Raw genomic sequence first — 26,730 nt, forward strand, 5'->3', positions numbered from 1 at the left:
GTTGTTAATCCTCACCTGAGGTATTTTCCATTGATTTTTTGATAGAGTAGAAGAGAGTGGGGGAGGGGGGGGAGAAACATCAATGTGAGAGAGACATATTGTTAGGTTGCCTCTCACACGACCCCAACGAGCCCAGGTATGTGCAACCCAGGTATGTGCCCTTGATCAGGAATTGAACCCATGACTTCGGTCAGCGGGCCGATGCTCTAACCACTGACCAAGGCTGAGGGGTCTCTTTAATAAAGGCACTAATCCCATTTATGGGGGCTCTACCCTCAGGACATAATCACCTCCCAGAGGCCCCACCTCCTAACACTATCACCTTTGGGGGTTAGGATTTCAGCATATGGATTTTAGGGGGAACACATTCAGACCATAGTTTTAGATTTTTTAAAAGCCTAATAATTAAAATTGAAGTCTCTTCCTGCAACCTGCTTCTGCTGCTTCTCACAGATGCCACCAAGAGGCCATGGTGACCCTTTCTGGCTTGGAGGTGGCTTGGCCATGGTTGGGTACTTTTTCACAAGTACAGCTAGACTGGCTGCAGGCAGCTCTGCTGTTTTTCAAGAAGGAGATCTCCCTGTGTGGCCTGTAGATGCCACCACTCCCTTAATGAGTCCCTTGTTCATACCTGGCTGTTCTGCAAACCACCTGGTATTGAGGGCCTCTGGGAATGGCACTCAGGTGTGCTGCCCCATTGGGAGCTGAGGGATAGTTTAGCAAGTACAGCAAAGTGGGATTCAACTCCATGACCCTCTGGGACCCACTTCTGAGAAGCATGGGTCGCCCAAGGCTTTTGTGGAATTAAGGCCTGCGAGTCCCAATTACTGGCCGTTGAGAACAGAGTCCAGCCTATCTGCAGGCAAAGGCACTGTTATGTCGTTTCAGCAGGGCATCTGGGGAGATGCAGAGGAGATGCTGCACCCTTTGGAGGGCAGTCTTCCAAAGACCTGCATAGGGAGGCCAGACCAGGGAGTATGGAGGCAGAGGAATTGATGCTGAGGACTCCTTGTGGAGAACTTGTGGAAAGGGATGATGAAAGTAGCTCCCTGGGTGGTGGGGGAGGCAGTCCATCTGCAGAAAACACCAGCATTCCTGCACAGTGGTACTCTCGTTGTGAGCGGTGGTGATGGAGTTTTTGAAGCCAGTTAAGCTTATCTCTGAGTTTCTATTAAATTCCTTTGAAGCTTAGGAGCAATTTTGGGTTCCACAGATCAATGAGCTTTTGTGTTCCCTGAGACCTGTCTGGTCTCTGACACGCAGACTTTTCTCTCCCTCCCAGAGGTATGGTGCAGCCACCTGTTCTCTGGCAATGTCCACTAGGGCCCTGGTAGTGTCCACTCGACTTCCTCCTGTCCCCAGGGGTCTGCTCGGAGGCTCCAGCTGCTCCCAGGGGTAGGGGATGCCATGTTAAAGCTGAACAGTACCAAAGATGTGGCGAGTGGGTCTTAACGCCCCTTCTATTGGCCCAGGGGATCCTTGCTGGTCTCCATATTCTCCTGAGAGAATGGAAAGAGGTGGAGTGCTTGGTGTTCCTGCCTTAGCTGGGAATTTCCTCTGTGGTGGCTTCTGCAGCCTCTGTTAGTGCCTCAGACCTCTCATGTGGATGGTGGGGAGGCACACAGATGCTCCCTCAAAAGGGGCACCTGGGGAAGTGGCAACTGCTTGGGGTAGCACTTCTCTCAACCCTTACCTGAGAAGTGTTCACCTGGTTTATGTGTCCAGACTTCAGAGCGATTCCTGTACTGAGTCCCTGAGGTGTTCTACATTTATGTCCTGGTCCCGGTAGGGAAGGGAATAGGTGGCTCTCTGACCATAGAACTTGTCCCTGCTGGGTACATCGTTCTCACATATACTGGGGCATCGAGGGGCAGAGGGCCTCTCCAAGGGTGTCCCGTTCTTTCAGGTTCTTTGGTCTTGCTTATTGGGGGATTGTGCAGTTTGTGTGCTTGTGCGTGTCTTCCATGGGCAGTGCAAGGCCCTGGGCCCCTCTTTAACTGTCTCGTTCCTTTGTAAGGCCCTGAGGTGCTGCCCTTTATAGGGAGCATGTGTGCATACCACCCTGAGCATCCAGGAGTCATGGCAGCAACTGGTTTTGGGTTAATGGTTTTTGTTTTGGTCCATTATTTTTTTTTCTTTTTTAGGATTTTATTTATTTATTTTTTAAGTTTTTTTTTTTTTAATTAATTTATTTTTGTTACAGATGTTTCTCCTTTTTTTCCCCATTGACACCCTTCTCCCCATTTCCCCCAACCCATCCCCAGCTTTGTTGTCCCGTGTCCATCGGTTATGCATACATGCATATAAGTTCTGTGGTTTATCTCTCCCCGCCACCCCCTCTTCCGAGGGTTGTCCGTTTGTACCCTACTTCCATGTCTCTGGGTCTACCCTGATCCTGAGACTGTTATGTTCATTATATTCCACAAATAAGTGAGATCATGTGATATTTGTCTTTCTCTGCTTGGCTTGTTTCGCTTAGGATAATACTCTCCATGGTCCATTTTCTTGAGGTATAATTTAATTCAACAAAATTTTCCCATTTTAGGTGTAGTTTTTTCAGATTTCAGCATGTGTTTTCATTTGAATCCTGTTGGCGGATGGCTGGTTTTTTTGTAACAAAAAAAGGTCACTTTCTTAGGTTTACTGGTCTTACCAATTCCTGTAGAAGCTGTGTAGCAGGGGCCAGAGTGCCGCTGTGAGCCTGTTCTCAGAATTGCAGCGTCTTCTCTCACCCAGGTGAATGCTGGACACTATGCTCTACACACCGCTCGCTGGAGTCCTCTATTCCTGGTGGTGCTTTTGTCCTCAGCTATAAGGTGGGCCCTGCACTGAGAGCACGCAGAGGTGAGGCCACCACACGAGGGGCCTGGGATACAAGTGAAGTCACTAAGTGGGTTCTTAGCTTACTGTGCTAAGTGGTTACTTAGTCTCTAGGCAAGTCCTGGAGGAAGGTGATGTTCCCAGTCTATGGATGAAGGAGCCAGCTCCTGAATACTCAGTCACAGGCTCAAGGACACACAGTAAGTTGCAGAGCTGGGATTTGAACCAGCAGAGTGTGTAGTCCTATATGCATACACACCTAAGACAGGTTTGACCTAGAGCAATAGCTATTCATGAATTCTGGTGTTTGCTGACATCTGGGTGACAGTATGATTTTATGTATTGTACTTGGCAAATGTCTAATTGTGGGTCCCTGCTTTGGAAGTTTTGTAAAGATCAGAAAGTTGTGGAAAAGTGAATAGTGGTTCATTGCAAAAGCAGCTTGTACAGGTTTGGAGTAGTGTTGGAAACAGGGTCATCGTGAATGAATTCACTGATGGTATTTCTACCCTAATGTAGACAAGTGTTGCATTTGGTTTTTAGCCACAACTTACTCTTCCCCTGTAGGTAAGGTAAGTGAATTTTTGAGGTGGAAGTGGCTGCGTACATGTTACTTCTCTGTCTCCATGAGATGTGCTTCCTAATTGTGTCTGCTTCTCAGGGCTGTTAGGAAGATTCACAGAGAGATGTACAGTAAGGTCCCGGCCCCAGTACACAGCACATATTATGCATTTCATACATTTGTATTGTTATTGTTGATGCTGAAGTGGTGTTGCCTCTTTCCAGTTAATCTGGATAAGAGAGGTAAGTGGACATAGCAGCCTTGGAGGCTTTCAGGCCCAGAGGATGTCAAGGTTCCAGAGATGAAGAAAGATGACTTTGGCTTCTCTGGTAAACAGGGTGGATCTACAGTCAGGACAGAAAAGGCAGGCCACTTTCTCATGTAAGCATGAGGTGTGTTAAGACGCACTAGACTCTGAATGTGGCATCAACTGTGAAATGAATTAATTCTGTTTTATATGATGTTTGTCACCATAACATACCCGAGGACACTTTCTGTTTGACCTGTTGGCAGGATGCACTTTTACAGATAAACCATTCCTTTCCCCCAAGGGGAAAAAGATGAGGACAGGGCTTTGTCTGATTACAAAAGTAACCTTTTGCATCATTGAGCTGTTTTTACTCATGCTACTGCTGCCACCAAGTGAGAGGGTTTGTTTTCCTTCTAAAACCAAATGTGCCCTGCCTTTTCCAAAACTTCTCCAGTTCTCTGATTCTCCAGGTACTGGAACGGTATCCAGCACTTCATTCACTTCTCATACCATTCGACTGGAGTTACTGCAGACCCTACAGAGTAAAGGCTCAGCCCCACAGGACCGCCTCCACTTCTGTAAATTAGAGGTTCCCACAAACCCCTTCTAAGGTCTCATAATTTGCTAGAACAGGTCACAAAACTCTAATAAGCATTTTACTTACTGTTGCTCATTTATTATAGGGGATACAACTCAGAAAAGCCAAAAAGAAGAGATGCATGGGGCAAGGTATGGGCAGGGCTGCAGAGGTTGCAGGTGCACCACCCTCCCAGCTCCTGCATGTGGTCACGTACGAGGAAGGTCTCCGAAACCTGTTGTTTAGGGTTTTTTATGAAGGCTCTATTATGAAGATATAATTGATTACATCATTGGCCATTGATGATTAACTCAATCCCCTGCCCTTCTCCCATCCCTGGAGGTTGAAGGTGGGGCTGAAAGTTCTGAGCTTCTAATCAAGGTTTGGTCTTTCTGGGGACCAGCCCCATCCCAAGGCTGTCTAGGGGCCCACCAAAAGTCACCTCATTAGAACAAAAGATGCCCGGTCATCCCTGTCACGCAGAAAATCCCAAGGGTTTTAGGAGATCTGTGGCAGGAAATGGGGACAAAGATCAAATGTTTTTCTGTGAGACTACAATTACAAAAAAAAAATTATTGAGGTGAAATTCACATAACATACACTTAACCATTTAAAAGTGTACAGTTCATTGGTGTTTAGTGCCTTCACAATATTGTGCAACCACTGCCTCTAGTTTCAAAATTTTCATCTCCTCATTCTCTCCCCCCCCCTTTCTGGCATCCTCTAATCTGCTTTCTATTCTATGGATTTACCTATTCTAGATATTTCATATAAAAGGAATTATAGCCCTGGCCGGTTTTGCTCAGCAGTTAGAGCTTCGGCCTGTGGTCCAGAGAGACCCGGTTCAGTTCCCACTAAGGGCATGTACCTTGGTTGCAGTTTGTCCCCAGCCCTGGTTGGTCGTGTGGGTGTCAATCACTCAATGTGTCCCTTTCATGTCGATGTTTCTCTCTCCCCCCCCCCCCCCCACTCTATCTGAAAAAAAAAACAAAACAAAAAAATGTCCTCGGCTGAGGATAAAAAATAAATAAATAAATAAATAAAGGAATTATATACAATTTGTGTCTTAACTGTGTTGGACTTCTTTCATTCAGTGTAATGTTTTCTAGGTTCAGCCGTGTTCTAGCATGTATCAGGGCCTCATTCCTTTTTCTGGCTGAAAACATTCTGTTGCATAGATATACAGTTGATTCTCATTGTTTGCAGTAATTATATTCTGTAAAGTCATCATGAACATTGAATTAGTGAAAACTGGATCATTGCTACAAGGGAGAATATAGGGTTGGTTTCCTGCAAATATCTAGTTATAATGTTTTCATCAACTGGTCAGTAGATAACCTGTGTAATGTGTGTTTCTGTTTTAAGGGCACCTTATTTAATATACATTGTTTATTCATTTACATTGAACTCATCCAACAGCACTAAAATTCATGCTCGAACCAAGCTTAAATAAAAAAATGTATTTTTGCCCTGGCCGGTTTGGATCATAGGCTTGTGGACTAATGAGTCACAGGCTCAATTCTGGTGAAGGGCACATACTTCAATTGCAATTAGTCCCCAGCCCTGGTTGGGGTCATGCAGCAGGCAGCCAGTTAATGTGTCTCTCTCACATCAATATTCCTCTCTCTCCCTCTCTCTCCTTCTCCCCCTCCCCCACCTCCCTCTTTCTCTCTCTCCCTCTCCCTCACCCTCTCTCCTTCCCTCCCACTCTATCTGAAGATAAATGGAAAAATACCCTCGGGTGAGGATAAAATAAATGTAATTTCTTTGTAAGGTATGTCATAGCCCCCTGTATAAGGAACTGTAGACTGCACTTTAGTACTGTGCCTGGAGCCATTTCAAATAGCAAAAGCACCAACAAAAAGCACAAAAATGCAAAAAATATGGCACTCAATATATCAGGAGGACACATATTTACAGTCTGATAAAATGAAATAAGGCAGAGTGTTGCCATGGTCGACATCAGCTGGGAGTGAACTTGTTGGGCAACTCAGAAGTTTTCACCACTCTGTGCATGTATGTGTTTGAGTTCCAGTCTTCAGTTCTTCTGGGTGGATACCTAGGAGTGGAATTGCCAGGTCAGATGGTAATTTGAGTTGAACATTTTTTTTTTTTTACTCCTCACCCGAGGACCTTTTTTTTCATTTTTTATTCAGATAGAGTGGGAGGGGGAGAGAGGAAGAGAGAGAGAGAGAGAGAGAGAGAGAGAGAGAGAGAGAAACATCGACGCGAAAGAGACACATCGAGTGGCTGCCACCCGCACAACCAACCAGGGCCGGGGACAAACTGCAACCAAGGTACATGCCCTTAGCGGGAACCGAACCTGGGTCTTTCTGGACCGCGGGCTGACGCTTTAACCGCTGAGCCAAACCGGCCAGGGCTGAGTTGAACATTTTTGAGGAATCGTTGAACTATTTGCTATAATGGCTGCATCATTTCATGTTCCCACCAGCAGTATGAGTGTTCCTATTTCTTCATGTGTTTCTCAGTGCTTGTAATTTTTCTGACTTTTTTTTGTTTGGTTATAATCATACTGGTAGGTATGGAAGTTCATTCATGGTGTAGTGTGTGACGATGCTTCATTCCTTGTTTTTAAAGCTGAATACTAGTCCATTGTGTGGATGGATCACATTTGGTTATCCATCCAACTATCCTGGACAGTTGGGTTGCTTCCACATTTTATTTTATTTTATTTTATTTTATTTTATTTTATTTTATTTTATTTATTTATTTATTTGTTTGTTTGTTTATTTATTTTTGCTTGCTTGCTTGCTTGCTTTTTTTCTTGCTTTCTTGCTTTTGGAGAGAGAGGAAGGGGGAGGAAGAGAGAGATAGAAACATCAGTGAGAGTGTCCAGCTGGTGTGGCTCAGCGGTTAAGCATCGACCTCTGCACCAAGAGGTTGCCAGTTCGATTTCTGGTCAGGACACATGCCCAGATTGTGGGCCCGATCCCCAGTGGTGGGCATGCAGGAAGCGGCCTGTTCTCTCTCATCAATGTTTCTCTCTCACCTCCTCTCTCAAATCAATAAAGGAAGAAAAAAAAAAGAATGCTGTTGTTAAAAAAAAGAGAAAAGCATCAATGAGAGAGAACATTGGATGCCTCCTGCGTTCTACCCACAGGGGATTGGGCCTACAACTTGGGCATGTGCCCTGACCAGGAATCAAACCTGCAACCTCTTAATGCATGGATCGATGCTCAACCACTGAACTACACCAGCCGGGCTACTTCCACATTTTAGATGCTATGAATAATGCTACTATGATCATGAGTAAACAGATTATTTCCTTGAGACCCTGCTTTCAGTTCTTTTGGGTATGTACTGAGAAGTGCAATTACTAGGTGGTCTGGTAGATTTTTTTTTTTAATTTTTGAGGAACTACTGTGCTGTTTTCCACAGCAGCGATAATGTTTTCATTGTTACTAACAGTGCACAAGGGACCTAGTTTCTCCACATCCATGTCCATAATCGTTTTCTCTTTTTTTGGATACTATCCATAATAATGTGTGAGATGGTATCTCATTGTGGTTTTGATTTGCATTTCTCTAATAATTAGTGAGCATCTGTTTATGTGTTTAGTGGGCACATTCTTTGGAGAAATATCTGTTCAAGTTCTTTGCCTGTTTTTGAATTGAGTTGTTTTTGGATGTTGAAGTTTAGGAGTTCTCTTCATATTCTAGATGTTAATCCCTTATCAGGTTTATAATTTGTAAATATTTTCTCCCATTTTTCAGGTTACCTTTTCATTCTGTTAATTATGTCCTTTGATGCATAAAAGTTTTTAATTTTCAGGAAGTTCATTTTGTCTATTTTTCCTTTTCTTGCCTGTGCCTTGCCTATGTCATATCCAGGAAATCATTACTATATTAATTGTCATGAAGCTTTTGACCTATGTCTTCTTTGAAGAGTTTTATAGTTTAAGCTCCTATGTTTAGGTGTTAGTCCATTTTGAGTTAATTTTTGGATACAGTGTTAGGTAAGGGTTAAATTTCATTCCTGTAGATGTGGATATCCAGTTGTTTCAGCACCATTTGTTGAGAAGGTTATTCTTTCTCTCTTAAATGGTCTTGTGACCCTTTTTGAAAATCATTTAATGACCATATACGTATATAAATATTTATTCCTGGGTTTTCTATTCCATTGGCCTATATGCTCATCCTTATGCTAATACCACAGTGTTTTAATTACCATAGCTTCATAGTAAGTTTTGAGTTCAGAAACTTTGAGTCTTTTTTCAAATTTTTTTTTTTATTCAAGATTGTTTTGATTATTTGGGTCCTTGAGATTCCATATGAATCTTTAGGTAAATTTTTCTATTTCTGCAGAAAATGTCATGGGGATTTTTATAGGAATTGCATTTAATCTAGGTTACTTTGCATAGTATTGACATGTTAACAATATGAAGTATTTAAATCCATGAACATGAGATGTTTTTCCATTTATGTCTTCTATCATTTCTTTTAGTGGTGTTTAGTAGTTTTCATTGTACAGATCTTTGATGTCCTTGATTAAGATAATTCCTAAGTATTTTATTCTTTTTGATGCTATTGTAAGTGGAATTGCTTTAATTCTCTATTCACATTGTCCTTTTTTTTCTATACAGAAATGGAACTGATTTATATGTGTGTGATTTTGTATCCTGTAACTAAGCTAATTTGTGTATTAGTTCTAACAATTTTTGTGTGTGCTTTTAGGGTTTTTTACGTATAAGAGTATATCATCATTGAACGGAGCTCATTTTACCTCTTCCTTTCCAGTTTGGTTGCCTAGTTTTTCTTTTTTCTTGCCTATATACTGGCTAAGACTGTTGTGTAGAAGTGTTGAGAGTGGCATCTATGTGCGGTGGCTTCTTGTTCCTGGTCTTAGAGGAGAAGCTTTTAGTCTCTCATCATTGAGTGATGTTGGCTGTGGGTTTTTCATATATGGCTTTTATTATGTTGAGGTTGTTTCCTTCTGTTTCTAGTTTGTTAAGTGTTTTCATCATGAAAGCGTGTTGAATTTTGTCAAATGCTTTTTCTGCATTTATTGAGATGACTATGATTTTTGTTTTTTATAATATTGCTACACCTCAGATAATTTTAAACTTGAGAACAGTATTTAATGATAACCTAGGCCAGAGGCAGTGTTAGGCATTTTACACAATAGCTCCCATAATCCTCACACAGCCCCACAAAGGAGTAGGTTCCATTTTACAGGTGGGAAAATGGAAGATTAGAGAAATTAACCAGTCCAAGGTTCACAGTTTATGACATGGGAGAGCCCAGAGTGATCTGCTCTGATTTTGCTATCTGAATTTGGTCTTCCCTTATATTCTTCCTCCTGGTATACTGTTCTTTCCTTTTTCATAGTGTAACTGAAAGTGCACGCTTCCTGCTACAGTGAAAGCCAGACTTGTAAGACAGGTGCTGGTGCAAAAGGAAAGAGGTTTATTCAGGTGCTGTGACCTGGTAGAAAGGTGGACTTCTTTGTCAAAGACCATCTTCCCACCCTGCCCAGGTGGCTCAGTTGGTTGGAGCATAATCCCATACACCAAAAGGTTGTGTGTTTGATTCCTGGTCAGGACACATACGTAAATTATGAGTTTGATGACCAGACAGGGCATGTATGAGAGGCAACCAATTGATGTTTCTCTCTCTCTCTCTCTCTCTCTCTCTCTCTCTCTCTCTCTCTCTCTCTTCCTCTCTAAAATCAATGAAAACAGCCCTGGCCAGTTTGGCTCAGCGGTTAGAGCGTCGGCCTGCGATCCGGAGAGACCCGGGTTCGGTTCCCGCTAAGGGCACGTACTTCGGTTGCAGTTTGTCCCTTGCGCAGGTGGCAGCCACTCGATGTGTCCCTTCACGTCGATGTTTCTCTCTCTCTCTCCCTCCCACTCTATCTGTATATAAAAAAAAAAAAGGAAAAATATTCTCGGGTGAGGATAACAAATAAATAAATAAATAAATAAATAAATAAATAAATAAATAAATAAAATCAATGAAAACATATTCTTGGGTGAGGATTAAAAAACAAAACAAGCCCTGGCCGGTTTGGCTCAGCGGTTAGAGCGCCCACCTGCGGTCCGGAGAGACCTGGGTTCGGTTCCCACTAAGGGCATGTACCTTGGTTGCAGTTTGTCCCCGGCCCTGGTTGGTCGTGCGGGTGGCAGCCACTCGATGTGTCCCTTTCACATCGATGTTTCTCTCTCTCTCTCTTCCTCTCTCTCCCTCCCACTCTGTCTGTACAAAAAATGGAAAAATGTCCTCGGGTGAGGATAAAAAACAAACAAACAAACAAAACAAAACCATCTCCTCTGCGTTCAAGCCTGCAGTTATTACAGGGATAAGGAGGGGGAAGCTTTTCATTTATTCAACTACCTTGCTAGCTTTTGGTGCACTCGGGCCCTGCCCATTCATCTTTCTAGCTTTTGGTGCGCTCAGTGTAAGGACCTCCCCCTGCGCCATCTTGGCCAGTGGGGGAGACTGCTCGATGTTCTGTCTGATGGCTGCCTATGGTAACAATTCCCCTCTTTAAAAATGTGGACTCTTGACTTCCGGCAAGATGGCGGCGTAGGTAAACGTGGTATTACGTCCTCCCACAACCACATCAAAGTTACAACTAAACTACTGAACAACCATCATTCAAAACCGCCTGGAATCAAGCTGAACGGAAGTCCTACAACCATGTAATTAAAGGAGTTAAGCGAGACTGGTAGGAGGGGTGGAGATGGACGGGCTGATCCTACTCCCACGTGTGGTGGATAAAAATCAGGAGGACACCTCGGCTGCGAAAGTCCTCCCTGAGGACTGAGGCGTCGCCCTCCCACACCAGGTGCCCCACTCAGGGTTCCAGTGCCAGGAAGAGAAGGTCCTATAGCTTCTGGCTGGAAAAACCAGTGGGAACTGAGGCTCAGGGAGGCTGAGGCAGCTGGAGCCCCAGGCAGCTCCTCTTAAAGGGCCGGCACACGTATCGCACTCACTCCCTCTAAGCTAGGAGGGGAGGTAGCTCGAGGGGCGCCAGAGACATGCAGGGAAGAACCGAGCTGTTTGGCTTTGGAGCAAGAACTGGAGAAGGGGCTTTCTCCGGGACAAACGTGCTGTCAGAGGCATTTGTTCCCTTGGTGAGCCCTTCCCTGGGGCAGCAGACAGCCGCCATATCTGGGACTCCAGCAACCTGGCTCACACTGGTAGCCTCGCCCTGCTGACCCCCTGAGGCCCCGCCCCACCCAACTTTCAGGCCCACCCAAGCTGTTGCCACTTGCTGAACCATAGGATTGGCCTGTCTTGAATCCTGCTTCAGGTTTTTCCTAAATTCTTTCAAACGAGCAGCATCTGGTCTCAGCTAGCCCCATACCTCTCGTTAAGTAATACAAAGAAACAAACACAGGGAGGCAGCCAAAATGAGGAGACAAAGAAACAGGTCCCAAATGAAAGAACAGAACAAAACCCCAAGAAAAGAACTAAGCGAAATGGAGATAAGCAACCGAACAGATGCTGAGTTCAAAATGCTGCTTATAAGGATGCTCAATGAACTTAGAACCTCAGCGAACTTAGTGAGGGCCTCAAGAGCATAAAAAAGGACCAGTCAGAAACGAAGGAGGCAGTAACTGAAATAAAGAATAATTTAGACAGATTCAATAGTAGAGTAGGTAAAGCCAAGAAGCAAACCATCGATTTGGAATCTAAGAAAGCAAAAAACACCCAATCAGAACAGCAAAAAGAAAAAAAGCCAAAAAAATGAGAGTGTAAGGAGCCTCTGGGACAACTTCAAGCGTGCCAACATTCGCATCTTGGGGGTGCCGGAAGGAGAAGAGAGAGAACAAGAAATCGAAAACCTGTTTGAAACAATGATGGCAGGAAACTTTCCTAACTTGGTGAAGGAAACAGACATACAAGTCCAGGAAGCACAGAGAGTCCCAAACAAGATGAACCCCAAGAGGCCCACACCAAGACACATCATCATCAAAATGCAAAAGGTTCAAGACAAAAAGAGAATCTTAAAAGCAGCAAGAGAAAAGCAGATAATTACCTTCAAGGGAGTTTCCATAAGACTGTCAGCTGCTTTCTCAAAAGAAACTTTGCAGACCAGAAGGGAGTGGCATGAAATATTCAGAGTGATGAAAAGTAAGAACCTACAACCAAGATTACTCTATCCTGCAAAGTTGTCATTTAGAATCAATGGCCATATAAAGATTTTCTCAGACAAGAAACAGTTAAAGGAGTTCACCACCACCAAACTGTTATTATATGAAATGAAATGTTGAAGGGTCTTTTTTTTTTTTTTAAATCTTTATTGTTGAATGTATTACAGATGTTCCACATTTTTCCCCCATTGACCCCCTCCTCCCCACTCCCGCCCCCCTCCTGCCTTTTCCCACACTATTGTCTGTGTCCATTGGTTATGCATATGAGTTCTTTGGTTTATTTCTCCCCCCCCCCCCCCCAACCCCTTTCCCTTTGAGGTTTGTCAGTCTAGCAATGAATTTGTACTTCTTAATCTCTTCTCCTTTTTTACCCATTCTCCCAACCCCTCTCCCAACTGGCAACCAACAAAATGTTCTCTGTATCTATGAGAATGTTTCTGTTCTACCTGTTCATTTTGTTTGTAGATTCCATTGTTGATAGATATGTATTCATTGCCATTTTGCTTGTTCATATATTTTATCTTTTTCTTCAAAAAGACCCTTCATCATTTCATTTAATAACGGTTTGGTGGTGATGAACTCCTTTAACTTTTTCTTGTCTGGGAAAGTTTTTATATGGCCATCGATTCTAAACAACAGCTTTGCAGGATAGAGTAATCTTGGTTGTAGGTTCTTACTTTTCATCACTCTGAATATTACATGCCACTCCCTTCTGGCCTGCAAAGTTTCTTTTGAGAAATCAGCTGACAGTCTTATGGGAACTCCATTGTAGGTAACTAGCTGCCTTTCTCTTGCTGCTTTTAAGATTCTCTTTTTGTCTTGAACCTTTTGCATTTTGATGATGATGTGTCTTGGTGTGGGCCTCTTGGGGTTCATCTTGTTTGGGACTCTCTGTGCTTCCTGGACTTGTATGTCTGTTTCCTTCACCAAGTTAGGAAAGTTTCCTGCCATCATTGTTTCAAACAGGTTTTCGATTTCTTGTTCTCTCTCTTCTCCTTCTGGCTCCCCCAAGATGCGAATGTTGGCACGCTTGAAGTTGTCCCAGAGGCTCCTTACACTCTCATTTTTTTGGCTTTTTTTCTTTTTGCTGTTCTGATTGGGTGTTTTTTGCTTTCTTAGATTCCAAATCGATGGTTTGCTTCTTGACTTTACCTACTCTACTATTGAATCTGTCTAAATTATTCTTTATTTCAGTTACTGCCTCCTTCGTTTCTGACTGGTCCTTTTTTTTTTTTTTTTTTTAATCCTCACCCGAGGACATTTTTCCATCTTTTGTACAGATAGAGTGGGAGGGAGAGAGAGGAAGAGAGAGAGAGAGAAGCATCGACGTGCAAGGGACACATCGAGTGGCCGCCACCCGCACAACCAACCAGGGCCAGGGACAAACTGCAACCGAAGTATGTGCCCTTAGCGGGAACCGAACCCGGGCCCCTTTTTTATGCTCTTGAGGCCCTCACTAAGTTCGCTGAGGTTCTCACTAAGTTCATTGAGCATCCTTATAAGCAGCATTTTGAACTCAGCATCTGTTCGGTTGCTTATCTCCATTTCGCTTAGTTCTTTTCTTGGGGTTTTGTTCTGTTCTTTCATTTGGGACCTGTTTCTTTGTCTCCTCATTTTGGCTGCCTCCCTGTGTTTGTTTCTTTGTATTACTTAACGAGAGGTATGGGGCTAGCTGAGACCAGATGCTGCTCGTTTGAAAGAATTTAGGAAAAACCTGAAGCAGGATTCAAGACAGGCCAATCCTATGGTTCAGCAAGTGGCAACAGCTTGGGTGGGCCTGAAAGTTGGGTGGGGCGGGGCCTCAGGGGGTCAGCAGGGCGGGGCTACCAATGTGAGCCAGGTTGCTGGAGTCCCAGATATGGCGGCTGTCTGCTGCCCCAGGGAAGGGCTCACCAAGGGAACAAAGGCCTCTGACAGCACGTTAGTCCGGAGAAAGCCCCCTCTCCAGCCCTCGCTCCAGTGCCAAACAGCTCAGTTCTTCCCTGTATGTCTCTGGTGCCCCTTGCGCTGCCTCCCCTCCAAGCTTAGAGGGAGAGAGTCTGATAAGTACGTGTGCAGGCCTTTTAAGGAGCTGCCTGGGGCTCCAGCCGCTTCAGCTTCCCTGAGCCTCAGTTCCCGCTGGTTTTTCCAGCCAGAAGTTATGGGAACTTCTCTTCCTGGCACTGGAACCCTGAACGGGGCACCTGATGTGGGATGGGGACCCCTCAGTCCTCAAGAAGGACCTTCTCAGCTGAGATATCCTCGTGATTTTTATCTGCCGCACTTGGGTGCAGGGCCCATCGCGCTGCCGCCGCCGCCCCTCCCGCCTCCACCCCTCCCGCCTCCACCCCTCCTACCAGTCTGTATGTGGCTGCTGCTTTAATTCCGTAGTTGTAGGACTTCCATTCAGCTTGATTTCAGGCGGTTTTGAATGATGGTTGCTCTGTAGTTTAGTTGTAACTTTGATGTGGTTGTGGGAGGACGCGATACCGCGTTTACCTACGCCGCCCTCTTGACCGTAAGTCCTGAAGGGTCTTTTTGAAGAAAATGATAAAATATATGAACAAACAAAATGGCAATGAATACATATCTATCAGCAATGGAATCTACAAACAAAACGAACAGGCAGAGAGAAACATTCTCATAGATACAGAAAACATTTTGTTGGTTGATCGATGGGAGGGAGGTTGGGGGATGGGTGAAAAAGGTGAAGGGATTAAGAACAAATGGGTTGCTAGACTGACAAACCTGAAAGGGAAAGGGGTTGGAGGGTGGGAAGAAATAAACCAAAAAACTTATATGTAACCAATGGACACAGACAACAGTATGAGAAAAGGCAGAAGGGAGTAGGGAGGAGGGCATCAATGGGGGAAAAATGAAAGATCTATAATACATTCAACAATAAAGATTTAAAAAAAAGAATCTGGACTCTTATAATCTTATAAGGGTAAATGGATGGAGGGCTCATTTTCTATAGTTTCTTCCTGTTGTCAAGGGGTGTAGTCTCACCTAACCCTGGGTCCAGAGATTCTTGCTATCTAGTAAAGGAAGAGGGAGGTCAAGAATGGAAGGAAGCCTTTACATGAGGGAGAATTGCTGTCTTCAGAAGGCGACATGCATCGTGTCTACAGGATGACACTGCTGAACTAGCGAAGCTGGTAGACTGCTTCATATTTCAAGAGGCAGTGTTGCTGATGGGCTTCCAAAGTGAGATCTATTGTGTACACAAGCAGTCCAGTATTTAGTGAGGAGTATGCCAAGTAGTGCAGGGGGAATTGTAGTGAAATCAGAAATTGGAGAGACTAAAGGATCCCCATGATCTAATCCTAAGCTGGGCTTTGGATGGCGCACCCTATAGCAGGATAAATTTGCCGAGGAAGCCATTGCCTGGGAAATATGGACAAAGGCATTATCAGTCCAAAATTGATCATAAAGTTTATAGCAGTTGTCAGTAAATAATAAAAACTAACATTGCCACTTAGCTCTGGGAGGCACTGTCTCTCTCTGAAAGAGGAGTTTTAAGTCTCTTTCAGGGGTGCAGGTCCGGCTTTCCCTTTCAGTATCAACGGCAGCAGTAAGATCTGAGTGCTCCTTCAGTGGCGCCTTATTTATCTATTTGTGGTGGATCCACGGCTTGATTCCCATGAGCTTTAGGGAAGAGTGTGTTGTCAGTAGGATGTCACAGGGACCAGTTCATTGCTGATTGCATGGCTAACTGCTCTTTAAGACCTTGAGTCTTCCAGGTCTCTAGTAAGAATTGGTCTCCCGACTGGAACCGGTATAAAGGGTCATTAGACAGGTGGATAGACCTGCAATGAGCAAACTTGTGAGTGTTTGCCCTAAATGTTGTACGTGTTTGACTTTTTATTCATGTTCTAAATCTAAAAGTGGTGTTCCTAAAACAGAAACTTTGAAGGGTCTCCCATAAACTATTTCAAAGGGCTTAATTTAAGCTTGCTTTGGGGCGCTATCCTAATCCAGAGCAAGGCAATAGGGAGTGCTTTTTCCCATTTCAGATGTGTTTCCTGGGGTATTTTTGCCAGGGTCATCTTTTTGTTGTTGTTAATCTTCACCCAAGGATATTTTTCTATTGATTTTTTAGAGATAGTGGAAGGGAGGGAGGGAGAGAGAGAAACATCAATGTGAGAGAGACATATTGATTTCTTGCCTCCCACATGACCCTGACTGGTGCTGGGGATTGAACCTGCAACCCAGGTACTTGACTGGAATTGAACCCATGACCCTTTGGTTCACAGACTGATGCTCTAACCACTGAGAAAAATGGCCAGGGCAGGGTCTTCTTTATTTTATGATTCATTTTTTGAGTCTTCCCTATAGATTGGGGTCTCTAAGATCTTCTGGGAGACTTCTGACATGAAGAACTGTCCGTTGTCACTTTGAACGCTGTGAGTCCAAACCTAGGGATCATTTCTTTCAGTGGAAGTTTTGCTATCTCAGTTGCCTTCTCAGTTCTAGTAGGGTGCCTCTACCCATCCAGAAAAGGTATCTATGGTTTTAGGCGTCTAACAATGGAATGGAGCAGTCTGGCATGTAGAAAAAACTATGCATTTGTTTTTTTCCCCAACCTGGTATTCTAGAGGTTGAAGGAATGCCTGTTTTTGTAATTGTCTGGTAACTCTAGTAACCGACACTACAGCGGAACTGTTTTTGGTTAGTTTTGTATTGAGCATTGAGTGTTAGCTCTCCTTATCCACAAGAACGTCAATTAGCTTATTCCCTATTGTTAGTGGTACCCGAGGATCCTGTAGTGAAATAGTAATAGATTGGAAATTGTCTAGGGGAGACCCTGGGCCTCCTCATTTGTCACTAGACTCGTCTTTCCAATATTTCTCAGTGAGGGTTTCTATCCTCTTTTTTTTTCTCTTTGAGTTCAGGCAGTCCTTTCTCCAGTGGCCTTCCTTTTTGCAATAGGTGTGTTGATTGGCGCCTAGTGTGTCTTTTCCTTTCCTTTCAGATCCTGCCTGTCCTTCTGGTTTTCCTGCACTGTAAGAAAACAATGGCCTGCTTTAGTTTCCTTATTTCCCAGGCATGGTAAACTTTAAAGGCTAAGTCCACCAGTTGGGAGGGATTTATTCCCAATGCCCCATCTAAATCTTGGAGCTTCCTTCTGATATCCAAGGCACTTTGCCTAATAAAAGTCATGTTTACCGTCCAGACATTTTCTGGTGCCTGTGGGTCAGCATTAGTGTGGTTTTGATCGGCCTAGTAGATCCTTTCTAAAAATCAGAAGGGCCCTGGCCAGTTTGCTCAGCGGTTAGAGCGTTGGCCTGTGGATCAGAGAGTCCTGGGTTTGGTTCCCGCTAGGGGCACGTACCAAAAAAAATAATAAAATAAATAAAAATTCAGAAGGATCTTTGTTTAGTTTCTGTTTAACGGCCTGTATCATATTCAGGTTGTTTTGTTTAGGTGCCCCTTTCTTAAGCCCTTCCTATATGCACATTTTGTAATCTAGGAAGGCTAGGTCCCTGCTAATTCATGTCCCACTTGGGCTGTCAAGGGAATTGCCCCAGCTGGGTTATGGGTCCCATTGGGATTCTCCTGATGGAGGCAATGTGCCTCTTCATTAGTGTGGTCTATAACTAGCCACCTTTTGTCTGCCTTTAGTAGAATGTTAAGGAGAGCCTGTACATCTACCCAGTTTGGATGGTGAGTGGCAGAAATAAAGATGATAAGATCTACCATTTTCTCAGGATCATCCCTATATGAGGGGTTGGAATTTTTCTAATTCAGTAAATCCAAAGTGGAAAATGGAGTATGGGCCTATAGTGGCCAGTGGGCTGGCTTTCCTAACTTATTCTTCCTATAGGATATTGCTTCAAAGAGAATTGTCCTGCTCCAGACAGGGATGTTCTCTGGCCAGTTTGGGTGCCCTGCTGGGTCTTTGAGGGGGAAACCATTCCTTCTTTATACAGGGGTGGGGTTGTCACTCCTTTGGGCCCTATTTCACCAGTATCTAGCAGCTGGGGTGGTGGTGAGTGGAAATCTTCCTGCTACTAATCTGGGTCCCTCAGGTTTAGGGTGTGAAAGAGGCTCATCTCCTCATTTTCCTTTTCTTTCTGTGTCTTACTTTCAGGGAGAAGTTTTGAAGCCAGTACCCTTCTCTTTGTCATTAGTTTGTTCCCTTTCTTTGCTCAATCCTCGTTGTATAAATACATAAGCACCCGACATAAGGGATTTCATCCCATTTCCCTGACCATTGGCAAAACAATCCCAACTATATGGTGGTATAGTAATTTAGGGAACCATTCAGAGAACCAAGCAGTGTTACACTAGAAAATCAGTTACTTCATAGTCATTGGATCATAGCTGTGCATGGACCGATCTGCTAAAATTTGGCCAAGTGGGCTCCCTTCAGGAGTTGAAACAGAATAACCCCTGATAGCGTGAAAGTACGAACCCAAAACAATAACCATAGAAAGACCCCAGATAGATAGAGTGGAAAATATAAACAAAACTTGGATCCATAATTCCATTAGTCCAAATGAATGCTCATAATCAAGTCCTAGTGGCTTATCTCCTGTCAACTGATGCTGCAAATAGTCCTGCCTGGACCCAAATGGTACGAAGCCTAAGTGGCACAAAGCCCAAGCGGCTTGAAGCCTAGGCGACAGGGATAGCCTACCCACCAGTTACCACAGTTTGTCCTAACTGAACCCAAGTGGCATGAAGCCCAAGCAGCAGGGATAGCCTAGGATACCCTACCAACTGGTACCACAGATTGTCCTAACTGGACCCATGTGACATGTAGGCCAAGTGGCACAAAGGCCAAATGGCAGGGATAGAGGACCCCAGTGTGCATGCTGGTGCAACTTACCTGGTCTTGGAGTCCATCTCCCCAGAAACCAGTTTCCTTTCACCAGCAGAGTGATTCGGGCAGGTGACACCTTGAGAAGGAGGGCAGGGAAGTTCCCCCAAGAAAAGTTCTCAGCACCTACTGGGAAGTTCCCACAGTCCCACTCCCAGGGTTGACCTGCCACAGGCAGCTGGGACCCCAGCCCAGGCCCTTGGGGATTTACTGAGGTCCATGCTGTCCCACAGAGTCACCAAAAACATATCCAAAAACACAGGTTCTGCTGCCTGCCACAGCAAAAGCCAAATTTGTGAGACAGATGCTAGTGTGAAAGGAAAGAACTGTGGACTCACTTGTCAAAGATCATCTCCCCTTTCCTGCCAAAGCCCATGGTTCTGAGGAGTAGAGAAGGGGGGGGGCTTTATTAAAAAATTTTATCCTCACCCGAAGATATGTTCTTTTAATTAATTTGAGGTGGGGGTGGGGATCATTGATGTGAGAGAGAAATATTGATTGGTTGTTTCCCATACACACCCCAATAGGGGATTGAACCTACAATCTAGGTATGTGCCCTGACCAGGAATCAAACGTACAATTTTTTGGTGCATGGGATGACACTCCAACCAACTGAGGCACCCAGCCAAGGCAAGAAGGGAGGGCTTTTTCCATTCAGTTATTTTGCTAGCTTTCACTGTGCTCGGACCTTATTCCTTTATCTTTCTAGCTTTTGGTGTGCTTGATCCCTGTCTGTTCATCTTTCTAGTTGTTGGCATGCTCAGTATAAGAACCTCCCCCTGTGCCATCTTGGCCAGTAGAGGAGACTCCCAGCATTCCCACTAATGACTGCCTAAAGTAACAATTGTACTTAAATGGATATGTGTTTACTTGTCTAATGTTTGCTCTGCTATTAGAATATAAGCTCTTGAGAGCAGAGCCCTGTCAGTTTTGTTCTCTGTGATACTGGCCTTTAGCCCACAGATGGCACTTGGTGAACATTTGTTGAATGAGTGAGTGACTAAATGGATGAACCATATTGATTCTGGACAGGGCAGCTATTGTCTGTCAGGAAACTTTGTAACACAACCAGTGTCTAAGTCCACCCCCCCTTTTTAAAAAAGGGGGTGAGCCCCGCTGGTGTGGCTTAGTGGTTGAGTGTCGACCCATGCACCAAGAGATCTCTTGTTCGACTCCTGGTCAGGGCACATGCCCATCTTGTGGGCCTGATCCCCAATGGGGGCATGCAGGAGGCAGCCTATCGATGTTCTCTCTGATCGATGTTTCTGTCTCTGTCTCTCTCCCTTCCTCTCTCTCTAAAATCAATAAAGAAAAAAATTATGTTAAAAAATTAAAATTTAAAAAATGAGGTGAAATTGACATAACAAAATTAACCACCTTTAATCAAACAATTCAGTCGTATTTAGTTTATTCACAGTGTTGTACAATGACCACCTACCTCTCTAGTTTCAAACATTTTCTTTATCCAAAAGGAAACTTTGTATCCATTGAGGATTAAACAGTTGTTTCTCATGTGATCTTTCAGGTCTGGCTTCTTTCACTTAGTATAACTGTTCATGAGTTCATCTACATAGTGGAGTATGTCAGGCTTCATTCCTTTTTATGGCTGAATAATCACTGTATGGACATACCACAGTTTGTCCACTCATCTTTTGATGGATATTTGTGCTGTTTCCACCTTTTGGTTATTGTTAATCATTTCGTGCTGTAATAAACCATATACATATATGCACTTGTTTGAATACCAGTTCTAAATTTCTTTGGGTATATACCTAGGAGTGGAATTTCTGGGTCATATGGTAATGCTATGTTTAACATTTTGAGGGACTGCTAGGCTTTTCCACAATGCTGTACCATTTTACATTTCTGCCAGAAGTGTCTGAAGGTTCCAATTTCTCCACATCCTCAACAGTATGTTATTTCCTAGTTTTACTTATTAATTTTTAAAATTATAGACATCTTAGTAGGTGTATGAAATGGTATTTCACTGTGGTTTTGATTTGCATTTCCTAGTGACTAATGATGCTAAGCATCTTTTCATGCTTGTTGGTCATGTGTATTTCTTCTTTGAAGACATGTCTGTTCAAGTCCTTTGCCCATGTTTGAATTGGGGTTGTTTTTCTGTTGTTGAGTTGTAAGAGTTCCTTATGTGTTCTGGATAGGTGCCTGTTTTTCATTGCCAACAGTAAAGCACAGTGCAGGACAGAATGAATGTGTGATGTTAACTTCTCTGAGTTGGGAGCTCGAGTTATCTAGGGGGATCCAGATGGTCATTTTTCTTTACAAAGTTAATTTGTGACACTTTTTCTTCACCTGTGTGGTTGTGGTATGTTATACATTTGTAATATAGCTAGATTCATTAGTCACAGTTTGTATCCAGTCTTGGATCCCTTGCCCCCACCCATCTGGTTATTATTATTACTTTATTTTGTGTTCAGTGAAATTTACTCTGGGTTTTGACATGCATAGAGTCATGCCTGCACCATGACAGTGCCACACGGAACAGTCCCATCCCCCGCAAGCCCCTCATGCTGTCCCTTTGAAGTCAGCTCCTCCTACCACCCTCAGTCCCTTGAAACCACTCATCTGTTTTCCATCCGTGCAGTCTTGTCTATTCAAGAATGACATATAAATAGACTCACACAACATACAGTCCTTTGTGTCTACTTTCTTTTACTTAACCGGGTGCACTTAAGATGCACCCCTATTGTTGGTATGATCAAAGAGTTCATTCGTTCTTGTTGTCTGTATGCACTGCACTTTGTTTATCCATTTGCTGGGGAAGGACATCTGGGTACTTTCTTGTGTAGTTGGTTATGAGTGAAGTTGTCCTAAATATTTGCATACAGCTTTTTTTGTGAATGTAAGTTTTCAGTTCACTTGGATAAATACCCAGGAGTGGGATTGCTGGGTTTTATGGGACAGATATGTTTAACTTTTAAGAAACTGCCCGACAGTTTTTTGTTTTTGTTTTTAATCCTCACCCGAGGACATTTTTCCATTTTTTATTCAGGTAGAGTGGGGGGGAGAGAGAGGAACAGAGAGAGAGAGAGAAACATCAATGTGAAAGAGACACATCGAGTGGCTGCCACCCGCACAACCGACCAGGGCCGGGGACAAACTGCAACCGAGGTACATGCCCTTAGCGGGAACCGAACCCGGGTCTCTCAGGACCGCAGGTCGACGCTCTAACCGCTGAGCCAAACCGGCCAGGGCCATTTTTCCATTTTTTGCACAGATAGAGTGGGAGGGAGAGAGAGGAAGAGAGAGAGAGAGAGAGAAACATCGACGTGAAAGAGGCACATCGAGTGGCTGCCACCCGCACGACCAACAAGGGCCGGGGACAAACTGCAACCAAGGTACATGCTCTTAGTGGGAAACGAACCCGGGTCTCTCCGGACCGCAGGCCGATGCTCTAACCACTGAGCAAAACCGGCCAGGGCCCGACAGTTTTTTATATTTATATGTGTGTGTGTGTGTGTGTGTGTGTGTGTGTATTTTTGGTTAATCCTTACCTGAGGATATTTTTCACTGATTTTTGATAGAGTGGAAGGGAGGAGGAGAGGGAGAGAGAGAAAGAAATGTCGATGTGAGCCCTGGCTGGTTTTGCTAAGTGGTTAGAGCACCGACCCGCAGACCAGAGAGTCCTGGGTTTGGTTCCTGCCAAGGGCACATACCTCGGTTACAGTTTGTCACCGGTTGGGGTCGTGTGGGTGGCAGCCACTTGATGTGTTTCTCTCACTTCCTCCCTCCCTCTCTCCCTCCTACTCTGAAGATAAATGCAGACGTGTCCTTGGGTGAGGACAAAGAAAGAAACATCGATGTGAGAGACACATTGATTGGTTGCCTCCCACACAACCCTGATCAGGGCCATATATGTGTGTGGATATATGTTCTCATTTCTCTTGGGCATATATTGAAGAGTGGAATTGCTGGATCTTTTGGTAATCCTGTGATTAACTTTTTGAGAAACCTCTATACTGTTTTCCACAGTGGCTGTGCCATTTTACATTCCCACCAACCATATACGAGGGTTCTAATTTCTCCACAATTTCTTGCCCTCACTTTCTCTCCTGATTATAGCCATCCTGGTGGATGTGGAGGAGCGTCATTAGGTTTTGATTTGCATTTCCCTAACGGCTGATGACACTGAGCATCTTTGTATTTTTAAAAAATGGATTTCCTTTGGTGAAATGTCTTTTCAGAGTTTTTGTCTCTTAAACATAGGGTTAGTTTTCTTATTGTTGAGTTTTATATACTCTGGATACAAGTTCTTTGTCTAGTATATGATTTGCAAATATTTGAAAGGGTGGCTTGTTTTTTCTTATTTTCTCAACAGTATCTTTTGCCTAGCAAGAGTTTTGATTTTTTTTTTTTTAAATCTTCACCTGAGAATATTTTTTTCCATTTATTATTTTTTTAGAGAGAGTAGAAGGGAGGGGGGAGGAGGAGGAGAGAGAGAGAAACATCGATATGAGAGAGATGCCCCCTGCACATGCCCCGAGCGAGGTTGCCGAGACCCTCTGGTGCTCAGGCCAACGCTCCAGCCACTGAGTCACGCCAGCCAGGGTGAGAGTTTTGAATTTTGATAGTCCAATTTACCATTGTTTTTTCTTTCTTTATTAAAATAAATCACCTCAACCTTATTTACTTTTAATATTCTTTTTAGAGAGAGAGAAACAGCAATGTGAGAGAGACACATTGACTGGTTGCCTCCCACATGACTCCGACTGGGGCCTGGGATCGAACCTGCAACCCAGGTACCTGCTCTTGACCGGGAATCAAATCTGCAACCTTTCAGTCTGCGGGCTGATGCTCCAACTGCTGAGCCAAACCGGCCAGGGCTACCATTGTTTTTCCTTTTGTGGTTTGTGCTTTTGCTGTTATATCTGAAAACCCTTTGCCAGACACACCCAGCCCATGAGTTTCTTTTTGCTACCCATTGGGAGTTCACACCAAAACAGCTGTTTAAAGAGGCAAAAGGAAATTGTGATAGAAAGATGGTTTCTAGTAGGGGATTCCACTGTCTTTGATTCTTTGCAGTTGAGAGTTTTTTAGAAAAATTGGTTTGTTTACAATGAGGAAGAGGAATGGCTCTTCTTCCCTTTGCTGCATTGTCATCAGTTGGTTCATGTAGCAGATATTTATTGAGTCTAGGACATACTGGGGACCAAAGTACACACAGTCCCATATGTTGTGAGCTCCCAGACCAACAGGGGTGAGAGGTACTGATCAATCATGAAGGTGGCTGCGTCAGAACAAGTCATCCATGTGCTGAAGCAGCAGTAGTGAGTGCTTCTAGTATTATGGGGACCCAGTTAGAAAGGGTTGGGAGGTGTTTGGCAATATTTCCCTTAGAAAGCGAGGTTTACTCAGAGACTTGTGGGTGGGAAAGAGTCAGCCCGTTAGAGAGGACATGTAGACTCCCTTCCATGTGAAAGTTGTGGAGTGTGAAGGTGGAGAGTCGGGCACATTAGAGTTTGAAAGGGAGGCAGGGGGCAGGCGGCAGGCGGCAGGCGGCAGGTGGCAGGTGGGTGAGGTTGGCAGACACTCATCCCCGGCACATTGGGGAGCCATCAGAGAGTTAAGCTGGGGGATGACATGATCACACTTGCCTTTTAAAAAGACCTTTCAGCCCTGGCTGGTTTGGCTCAGTGGTTAGAGCATTGGCCCGCAGACCGGGGAGTCCCGGGTTCGGTTCCCACTAATGGCACGTACCTTGGTAACAGTTTGTCTCTGGCCTTTGTTGGGGTTGTGTGGGTGGCAGCCAGTCAATGTGTCTCTCTCACATCGATGTTTCTCTCTCTCTCTTCCTCTCTCCCTACTGCTCTATCTGAAGATAAATGGAAAAAAAGTCCTCGGGTGAGGATTTAAAAAAAAGATCTCTCAGCTTATGTGTGGTGAGGGGATGTGCTGTTAGACCCTCAATAAAGGGTTGATTCCTTTGATCCCTCTGGGATCATTTATCTCTTTGGGCATAAGATGTTGTGGTCATGGCTTCAGGATCCCCAGCCAGGTGCCATCTCCTGCGTGTCCCAGATACAGTCACATTATGAAGCAGACCTGGACCAGCCTTTCCAGGAAGTAATTCAGTGGCTGCCAATCAGAAAGCACATGACTGAGTTCTGGTGTCTATTAGGAAGTAGGGTCAGGGCAGGGGTTGGGGGTGGGACTCTGGGATGGACCTGGAGGACTTGGTCTTGGGTGTGAGCAGGTGAGGGGCAGCTGATCTAATTTTGCTTTTTCAAAGTAAAGATGCTTGCCCCTTGGTTGTGAGTTTCTGGCTTGTGATTGGCAACACTGACAGGAGAAAAGAGAACCATCATAGGATGGGGACAAGAGTTTAAAGAAAACTGCTCTAATGTCGTCATGCCCACTTTGTGCCAGCCGTGCCCGCCTATGCCCTGTGGATGTTTGTTAGGGCAGGAATGCTGGCCTGGGCATGTTTTAGTATCAAACCTGCAGCTCAGCCATCCCCTGCAGCTGACCTTAACCCCATTTCCTCTGGTCTGTGACTCCCTTCATTGAAAGATGTACCGTCAATTTAATACACACTTTGGCAGAAGAAATAAAGCATACCAATTGTGCATACTAACCTTAAGAGATAGCCCAATTTTCAGAAAAGGCGAAACATGAAGAAGTTTAGTTTGGTTATTAGCTGCTAATATTAGATATCCTCCTTGCTCTCCACTGCACAATTAGCTATTATTGGACAAGGAGCTCTAACCATCACTAACTTCCCGTGGTTTTATTCAAAGGCTGCTATCTGAAGTCCCAGAAAGGACATTTAGGTACATTTTATTAGGAAGTTTATGTGGTTTTTGTCTGAAAGGATTTTTTTAATCCTCACCCAAGGATATTTTTCTATTTATCTTCAGATAGAATGGGAGGGAGAGAGGGGGGGAGAGAGAGAGAAAGAAATATCGACATGAGAGAGACACATCAACTGGCTGCCTCCCATACAACCCCACCAGGACTGGGGACTGAACCACAGCTAAGGTACGGGCGAAACCAGCACTATTTTAAAAAATCCTTTAAGCCCTGGCTAGTTTGGCTCAGCGGTTAGAACGTTGGCCTGCGGTCCAGAGAAACCGGGTTTGGTTCCCACTAAGGGCAGGTACCTTGGTTGCAATTAGTCTCCGGCCCTGGTTGGGTCATGCAGGTGGCAGCCACTCGATGTGTTTTTTTCACGTCGATGTTTCTCTTTCTCTTCCTCCTGCTCAGTCAAGGGCATGTGCCTCAGTTGCGGATCGGTCCCTGGCCCTGGTCAGGGTTGTGTGGGAGGCAGCTAGTTGATGTGTCTCTCTCACGTTTCTCTCTTCCCCCCTCCCCCCACTCTATCTGAAGATAAATGGAAAAAAGTATCCTCGGGTGAGGATTTAAAAATAAACAAATAAATGAATAAATAAATAAATAAAATAATGCTGGTTTTTGTGTCTCAAGCCTCCTGTTGCAGCTTCTTGGATGCATCCTTGCAGACTTGTGCTTGGTGAAGGGGAGGCAGCTATGTAGGCAGTATGGCAGGTCTGGCTACATGCTGTTGGAGGTTCTGGGCCACCAGATCCTCCACCCCTCCCAACCGTCTAGAGCGGAAGCT

At 44.4% G+C, this 26,730-nt stretch overlaps 1 protein-coding gene across 2 annotated transcripts in view; it reads left to right on the forward strand.

The window, feature by feature from the left end:
- The window catches only part of MLLT1 (MLLT1 super elongation complex subunit), an 82,654-nt gene that overhangs the window by 23,233 nt on the left and 32,691 nt on the right, over nucleotides 1-26,730 (forward strand). The gene's annotated exons all lie outside the window — the stretch shown is intronic.

Source organism: Molossus molossus, unplaced genomic scaffold (genome assembly GCF_014108415.1).
Source record: "Molossus molossus isolate mMolMol1 unplaced genomic scaffold, mMolMol1.p scaffold_m16_p_4, whole genome shotgun sequence".
Classification (NCBI taxonomy): Eukaryota; Metazoa; Chordata; class Mammalia; order Chiroptera; family Molossidae; genus Molossus; species Molossus molossus.